This window comes from Colobus angolensis, unplaced genomic scaffold (genome assembly GCF_000951035.1).
Source record: "Colobus angolensis palliatus isolate OR3802 unplaced genomic scaffold, Cang.pa_1.0 Scaffold42, whole genome shotgun sequence".
Lineage (NCBI taxonomy): Eukaryota > Metazoa > Chordata > Mammalia > Primates > Cercopithecidae > Colobus > Colobus angolensis.
The window spans coordinates 804,890-813,792 of record NW_012117599.1 but is presented as its reverse complement, the minus strand read 5'-3'; the positions used below and the strand labels follow the sequence as shown (position 1 = coordinate 813,792).

General features: G+C 50.4%; 1 long non-coding RNA gene across 1 annotated transcript in view; it reads right to left on the bottom strand.

The window, feature by feature from the left end:
- Positions 1 to 442: 442 nt before the first annotated feature.
- The window catches only part of LOC105522107, a 34,228-nt gene continuing 25,767 nt past the window's right edge, over positions 443 to 8,903 (bottom strand). The window contains exons 2-4 of the long non-coding RNA XR_001003388.1: positions 4,929 to 5,123; positions 2,340 to 3,314; positions 443 to 1,183 (exon numbers count right to left, since the gene is read on the bottom strand). This is a non-coding gene — a long non-coding RNA (uncharacterized LOC105522107). The remainder of the gene's footprint in view (positions 1,184 to 2,339; positions 3,315 to 4,928; positions 5,124 to 8,903) is intronic.

Sequence of the window (8,903 nt, the reverse complement as noted above, 5' to 3'; positions counted from 1 at the left end):
CCCGGCTAGTTTTTTCTATTTTTTTAGTAGAGACAGGGTTTCACCGGGTTAGCCAGGATGGTCTCGATCCGCCTGTCTCGGCCTCCCAAAGTGCTGGGATTACAGGCTTGAGCCACCGCGCCCGGCTGAGTTTTAAGAGTTCTTTATATATTCTAGATACCAGCCCCTTAACAAGTGGCGCAGAGCAACTATGGCAGAGGGCCTACAGAGAGAAGTTTGTGCCCTGTAGATATACACTAAAACATTTTGGAGAAATGGAAAAATATGGGTTGATACTCTCCATTGCAACAGAATTCTTTTAAAAGACAAAAGAACCTTAGATATCCTCACCAAATTTCAGGATGAAGAAAATAGATATTGGAAATTCTTGCTCTAATCTTACCTAAGGGTGTATTAGTCAGTGCTGTTTTAGTTGCAAAAACTAAAAACTCAACTCAAACTGGTCATAGAAGAAAGGAGTTAATTGGCTGAGCAGCAGAGAAGTTAAATCCTGAGGTGAATTTGGGGCCCCCAAAATGTCTGGGCCTCCTCGCTCCCCCTCTTCCAGCTCCACCCCGATCGCAGCATCATTTGCCGGCCAGGCCCTTTTGTTGCCTTCACTGTGGCAAGAAAGCAGCTTCATTTCCGGTTATCTCACAGCACTGCATTCAACAGAAAACAAAGCAAGTCCTTTCCTTGGAGTTTACAAATGACTCAGGATTCACTCCGATTTGACCAAGGCTCAGAACCCTAACTGGCCAAGCCTGCAGTCACTTGTCTACCCCTGATGCCGGGAACAGAATGCATGGATGAGAGGATGGTGGGTGGTGCCGGAAAAGGAAATTCAAGCACTTTTCCTAAAAGAAGCGGGAACGGATGCTGAAACAACACATCTCCCCCAAAGAGAGCAGACACTGGGCTTGTGAAGCCGCCCCACACCTTCCCCACAGAACTGGGCTTCCCTCGCTGGTGCCCCTGACCGAGCCTTGTCTTCATCCTCCATGATGTATTCATCGCGTGGCGTCGCCATTGTTTCCTCCTCTGTCTCCAGAGTGTCTTCTCTTAGTTCTCAGCTAATAAGGGAAAGAGGCTGGGCGCGGTGGCTCATGCCTGTAATCCCAGCACTTTGGAAGGCCGAGGCAGAAGGATTGCTTGAAGCCAGGAGTTTGAGACCAGCCTGGGCAACAAAGTAAGACTCCCGTCTCTACGAAAAAGAAAAACAAAAGTTAGCTGGGCGTAGTCATGTGCACCTGTGGTCCCAGCTACTTGGCAGGAAGAGTGCTTGGGCCCAGCGAGCTACGAATGCACCACTGCACTCCAGCCTGGTGACGGAGTGAGACCTCGTCTATAAAAATTATTTTTAAATGCAGGGGGGAAGACAATAAGGAGGTAACTACTGAAAGAATGAAAGTTCATGCTAGGAACATACCACAAAATGCAACGGGGACTCAAAGAAGGGCAGGATTGAAGGGGACGGGAAACCTATTCTGGGGTGTCTTTGAGGGCCCTGAGAAATAAAACAAAGAATGGTAACAGGAACCCAAATCTCCTCTTTATGACTGCTAGAGGGCTGGACTGGAGGACACAGCTTTAGACCTGTGAACTAAGTGAGCTGCTAATGCAAATCCCACGAGGAGGCAGCTCACCCGCCCAGCCATGGCAGCCCTGGACTAGGAAAGGCTCCTTTCGTCCTGCAGGGGTGCAGCCCCCTCAGCGAGAGCGGTGGGATTTTGTACCCTGCATGTGCTCACCCCCAAGGTGATGGAGGGGCCAACCGGCCTATGCAGGACCAGTTTCCCCTCCCCACCTACCTATCCAAGCCGTCATCTTCTATTTTCCCTGGGGCAAAGTAACAGAGGGGTGGAGACAAGGCAGGAAGGTTACCTTAGTGGAGCTCCCTGAACATGGGAGGAAGCCGGTAAGGTTTCCAAAAGCTCACGGAGACAGTGGCATTTAAGACGGGCCTCTCCTACAGTCCTGAGCAGGGGGAAATGCAGACTCTGGGTCAACACGCCTAGATGTGGCTTCTGGTCACCCCCACTGTCAAGGTGGCTCCACTCTTGCCCCGTGGCTCTCTGTAGTAACTGCCCTCTCACCTTGCCTCCTGGCCTGGGTTGCCGTGGTGCAGTCACTCTACAGCTTGGTACTTGGGTCTCCACTTGCTTCTATGTGTTTGTGCATCTCTGTGCCCTAAGATTCTCTTCCAGCTCTGGCTGGCTGTGTTCCTCTGCACCTGCCATACTGCAATGAGCCAGTCTATTTCCAGGTCTGGCAGCCCTGGCTGCTGGGCTCCTTCCCACAGTGGTAAACTGGGCCAGGCTGAAGAGATGGTATTCATCTAAGCTGAGCCAGAAACTCACCAAGTGCAGGGAAGGAAGGAAGCAGGAGTGTATGCTTCACTTTGCTCCCTAGGCTCCAGACCTGCGACTGCCTGCTGGGAAAACAGGGGCAACTCTTGCCCACATGAAGCAGGGAGCCTCGTTCCTGAGGCGGGGCGCTGGTGGCGGCTGCCTGAACGTGTGGTTCTCACTGGCGACTTGGATCTGGTCCTGAGAAGAGTTGACCCGTGGTGTCTTTGGCCTTGCGATTCCACATACAGCCCCCTCCTTGAATACAAAAACAGATGCTTCCATGAGGAGTTTTTGAATTAGGAAGAAATTACCTGCTATGAGGAACAGTCTCACATACTGAGGAGCAAGAGGATGAATATTGTAAACACTTTTCATTCTGAATAATAGACTAATAGAGCTTTGGATTGTCCATGCATTCTGAAGGGAAGAAAAGGCACTTATTTGCTGCCTTTTGGCATGATAGTCGAAGCCCAGGGGTTGCATCAGATTCAAACAGCTTGCTCCCCAAGTCCTGCGGGGAAAGGGACCAAGGCATAGACATGAGAGCTAACAACCACCAACGTCGAGCAGGCCCACATAACCCTCTGCACAATGCCTGCCCTCCGCAGTCCCGAGAAATGATTTCCACACATGCTGCGGCTAAGATAATGAACAGGTGCTTCCGAACTCTCTACCAGAGCCCAAACTAGAAGACACGATCTGTAGCTTGGGATCTGAAACCTGCAGGCCATGAGGAAGGACACAGAGAGGGCAAGGGTGTCAGCTAAGGGACACCAGCAAGGATGGCTGCAGAGGGGTGTGCAGAGCCCCAGCACCGTGCAGGTGGAGAGAGCCCTGCTCTAACGCCCAGCGCTGGTTATCCGCACAGGGATACTCTGTAGAGCTCACGACAGACTCTGTTTCAGGGCGGGCTCCCTGGAGGCTGACTTTGAGATGGAGATTTGCAGGCAGGGAGTGTACTGGGGCTGCTCTCAGGTTCCGCACCTACAGGAGAAGGGAAGGAAGCCGACTTGCTCAGAGGGAGAAGCTGGGCTGCAAGGCAGTCCCCTCAGCTGAACCCATGGAGGGTCCTGAAGCCTTAGAAAAGTCTCATGGCCGTCCCAGCTTCAGATGCCCCCATCCCCACCGAGCTGAGGGGCCAGACCTTTGTACCCCAGCTTCAGCCAGTCACCGGGTGCATACTGTCCTCAGAGAGGAGGTGGGACACTGGGTGGGGAAGCTCTCTTCACTTGGGGTAATTCCTGAGGAGGGCGGTGAGCCAGCAATCCTCCTGGCAGCTAGGGCAGAGCCTCTGTCTTGAGGGGGATCTGGATTGTGTATCAGGGCATCCACAGCCTCTCGTGCCACTCAGATCCACTCCTCCGGCTACGTTCTGGGGCAGCTCGTCTTCCTCTGCAACAAACTAACGGTTCATCAGATGACCACAGCCCCCACCACTGCAGCTGTGCTCGAGGTCTGTGTTACTCCCCATCTCCCTCTTCTATCCTTTGTTTATTTATTTAGAGACAGTCTGGTTCTGTTGCCCAGGCTGGAGTGCAGTGGTGTGATCACAGCTCACTGCAGCCTCCACTTCCCAAGCTTAAGTCATCCTCCTGCCTCAGCCACCTGAGTAGCTGGATCTACAGGTATGTGCCACTGCACTCAACTCATTAAATTTTTTTTTTTTAAGAGATGAGGTCTCACTATGTTGCCCAGGCTGATGCTGAATTTCTGAACTTGAGTGATCCTCCTGCCTCAGGCTCCCAAAGTGCTAGGATTACAGGTGTGAAGCACTGCACTCGGACTTCTATCCATTTTATTTTATTTTACTTTTTTTTTTTTTTTTTTGAGACCGAATCTCACTCTCTTGCCCAGGCTGGAGTGCAATGATATGATCTCGGCTCACTGCAACCTCCGCCTCCCAGGTTCAAGCAGTTCTCCTGCCTCAGCCTCCTGAGTAGCTGGGATTACAACCACGCGCCACCACGCCTGGCTAATTTTTGTAACTTTTTTTAGTAGAGACAGGGTTTCACCATGTTAGCCAGGCTGGTCTCAAACTCTGACCTCAAGTGATCCTCCTGCCTCGGCCCCCCAAAGTGCTGAGATTATAGGCGTGAGCCACTGCGCCTGCCTCGGCTTCTATCCATTTTAGATGCCCCTCCCTGCAGGAGGCACCTCAGCTGAGCCCCTGGCCACCACACCCTCTTCAGGCCATGGCGGCTGCACCTGTGCATTTCCCATCAACAAGGGGCAAGAGCGCACAGGGACATATTCCTTCTGGCTCCCACCGTGCAACTGCAGCCCATCTCTTCCTGGTGGGCAGGGTCCGCTACTCCTGCCAGGATGGTGGCTTCTGCTTCTCGCCTACTGGTTCCCTGGTGTACTTTCACTGTATCCCTTGATGGAGACATTTCCTCACTGGGAACCAGAACCTAAAATCCTCAAAGCTTAGAGCTGTGGTAACAGAAATACCCCAACGGGATTAATGTAAAGTGGAGCCACTCCTATCTCTACCTCTTGGTTCCTGGACCTACATATTCCTCCCAGTGGGACATAGCGCCTTATTGGTTGTTGATTAGAGTGTACACTGTGCCCTGGAAGGTGGTGTCCCCTCCTTACTTGGTATCATCATCTCTGAGCTGGCATCTCAGCTATGCCTTCAATAGCCCATTTCTTCTCTTCATTCACGCCAGTATCTTCTGGGTGGTGCAGAATGTGACAGGACCGGTGATCCCATGGTCACATGCCGTTGTCATGTCTCCTTGGCTATGCAATGAATGGGCTCTTGGGTCCGATGTGATGTGATGTGGGATCCTATGTCAGCGGGTAAAACACTCAGTAAGCCCTCAGATAGTGGTGTTGGCTGAGGCCCTGCTGGCGGAAAAGGTAAGCATGTGTCCATTCTAGTCAAAATAAATTTCTAGAATGGAAGGGATCCACTGTAGTCAACTTACTATCAAATGGCTAGTTATTCACTTTGAGAGCCATTGCCATTTCCGAGGATCAGCACTGATGCATTGCTGGCAGGCTGGACATTCAGCAGTGGCGGTAGCTACATCAGCCCTTGTGAGTGACAGCCCATGCTATTTGGTCCATGTGTTTGTCCCCATCCCTGCCACCATAGCTGCTCCTTCTGTGCCCACTGTGTCAGTTCTGGGGTGGCTGATGGCATCTGGCTGACATCCAATCGGCAAAACCATTCTATCTGGTTGTTTGGTGTTTCTTTCATGGTAGATGCTCTGTCATGCCTCTGTCCCCGACATCCTTGTCCGTGATCATCTCATCTTTCTCCTTCGAGACCCCTGATCCACGCATCAAGGCAGCTGCTAGTAGCCATGAATGAATACAAAGTGTACCCTTGGGCTACATGTCTTTCCATACAAAGCGGACGAACACATGCACCACTGAGAGGATGAATCCACTGGGGGAACTTCCCTTGCCACTGTCTGTCAAGAGCAGCCTGTGGTGGGCTGCACTGTGGTCACAGTTCATTTTTGGCTTGCACCCACGTACCAGTTGGACCCGTCTGTGAATCAAGACAAAGCAAAGGCTTTCCTCTTTTGTCAGCGGATCACAAGGATCTTTGCCCCCTGTGCAGCCACAGGCGTGAGCTGCGGGAGAAACCCGGGTGCCACACTGGCAGGTGACATGTGTCTGGGCCACCTAACTGTGTAGCTCTGTTCCTCCCCAGTTCTGGACGTACCACTTCCATCTTACTATGGATTATTGCTAGGCCCATTCGACTTTATGTCTTGGTGAGTCTGAAAGGCAGAACCTAACGAATAACGAACGGTTCTAGACACGTGGTCACTTGGTGCCCCTTGGTGAAGTATTCCGTCTCTGCCAGGGCCTAGTAGCCCTCCAGGAGCTACTTTTCAAAAGGTGTCTAATTCCCTGCTGCAGATAGTATGGTCTTGCTCCAGAACCCTGAAGACCTATATTGTGATTGTCCTCCTGGGACTTGCTAGAAACTCCACCTTGGATACCTGTAATATAATGGAATGAGCAGAGGCTCAGCAGAGGTGCGTCCTGAGGTTGAGGGGAATCTAAAATGGACAGTAGAGGAAGAGAAGTGATGATCAATTGAAACACCAAGACTGTAGGGTCTGCCACTTGTAGCAACTGGACCTGCTGCAGAGCTCTCTCCTATTCTGGGCCTCCCACTCAACGATGGCAGCCTTCTGTGCTACCAGGTATTAGGTTAAGCAGTATTCCCAGTTGTGGAATATGCTGCCTCTAAAACATGAATACATTTACTAGAAGTTGTGCTTCCCTCTTCCTTGTGGTAGGTATGAGTTGCAGTAATGTGTTCCTTGCTTTAGAATGTTCCAGCATGCTTAGACCACTGGACTCCTAAAAAGTTCACTGATGTGCTCTTGTATATCACAGGACGTTTCCCCCACTTTCTAGAGTGTATGTGTCTTACCCAAAGTACTTGACACTTCTTGCTCATCTGGCCTCTTTAGCGTGATGCATATGATATCTTCAACATAGGAACGAATATGAAGTTCTAAGAAATATTCAGACAGTTCTCATGTCTTTAGACCATATTTTGACAGAGTTAACACAGCCCTGTAGGAAAACCATAAATACACACTTCTATCAATTCCAAGTGAATCTACTGTTTCTGATCTTCCTTTTGGTGGGGATAAATCGTGCATTGGCCAGATCAGTGGTCAGTTATCTTACACCGTGTAGACTATGTGAATCCACTTTAGCATGGATGCATCGGGCACAGTAGCTGTAATTGGGGATGTTGGGTTCGTTTGGTGTAGTCTGCTTTCACACTACAGGACATACCTGGATCTCGCAGGTTCCAGATGGGCGAATTAAGTGGAGATTTGAGGGGGGACACTACCCTTGCATCCTTTGTTCTTTAAGGTGGCATTAATTTCTGCCATTCGCCTGGGATGCAGTATTTTTATTTATTTAGAGACAGAGTCTCGCTCTGTTGCCCAGGCTAGAGTGCAGTGGTGCGCTCTTGGCTCACTGCAACCTTCGCTTCCCAGGTTCAATGACTCTCCTGCCTCAGCCTCCCGAGTAGCTGGAACCACAGGTGTGCGCCACCATGCCTGGCTAAACATTTTGTATTTTTAGCCTGTTGGCCAGGCTAGTCTCGAACTCTTGGCCTCAAGTGATCCATCTGCCTTGGCCTCCCAAAGTGCTAGGATTACAGGTGTGAGCCACTGTACCCAGTCTGCGTTGTCTTTCTTATGTTGGCTGGTTGCATTAGTTATCTACTGTAGAACAGCAAATCACCCCAGGGAGCATACTCATTTGGTGGGCTTTCATCTTAAAAGGAACAAAGGAGTGTGTGTCCAGGTATGGACTGGTAGATTTGGTGGTGGGAAAACGAGGCAGTTCTGGTCTAATTGTAATTGCTTCTTTTTTCTTTTCTTTTTTTCCAAGACAGGTTGCCTAGTGCAGTGGCGAGATCATGGCTCACTAACTCACTACTGCCTCCATCTCCTAGGCTCAAGTGATCCTCCCACCTCAGCCTCCCAAATAACTGGGATCACAGGAGTGCTCCACCCTGCCTGGCTAATTTTTAAATTATTTTTGGTAGAGACAGGGTTTTGTCATGTTGCCTAGGCTGGTCTCAAACTCCTGGGCTCAAGTGATCCTCCCGCCCTGGCCTCCCAAAGTGCTGGGATTACAGGCATGAGCCACTGCACCTGGCCTGAATTGTTTCCATTTTCTCATTAAACAAAGCAGGTCATCAGCTGAGATGTGAATCTCAGTAATACTGTCTGTATCATGAGACCTGTCTCCTTGGCCATAATTGCCACAACTGGACCAGGGATGGGCTCCTAATCCAAGTGAAGGCATTCGATTCTTTCTTTTGGGAGCTTGAAGTGACGATTCAAAGACATCAATTAGTGCTCAAACTGGAAGGATCTGTAAACTCGGAAACTGTGGGGCATTTTTCTTCATATAAATGGAAAAGCTGACAAGATTAGGTAGGGGTTTGGTGAAAGAAGAGTAAAGCAGAAAGGAAGTAGAAAAGTAGAAAGAAAATAAGAGTCCACATAGACTTGGAGTTGCAAAAGGAGTTACTTAGGTTCCTGTCCTAAGGTTCGAGTCCTCTGAGAAGATGCCCGGATAGGACTAAATATGCAAGCGATGTGCTGGGAAAACACTTGTGAAGGGAATAGGAGGAAGCCAGGAGAGCCTGGGAGACCTGAGATGCAGCTGCAGCCCCTGCGAGGAGACAGGAAGGGAGGAGGGCTGGCTTGAGGAGGTGTTAGAACACAGTGTATAGTTCTTTCTTTTTCAGAGACAGTCCCCCTTTGTTGTCCAGGCTGGCCTCAAACTCCTGAGCTCAAGCAATTCTCCTGCCTCAGTCTCTTGAGCAGCTGGGACTACACATGTATAACCATGCCCAGCTTAGAATGGAATATAGTTCTAAGAAAGCTCTGGCAGAGCTGATGAAGTGTGCTTGTGCCAAAGCCACCTGTCAGAGGAGTCCCCCATCTCCCAGAAATGGGCCTGCCTTAGCACAGCAGGGCAGCACTCAGGCACCGGGTGGGAGCAGCTCACAGGAAGGGCGGTCTCAGTGCAAATGCAATGACAGAATTTCATGGCCCAGCAGCA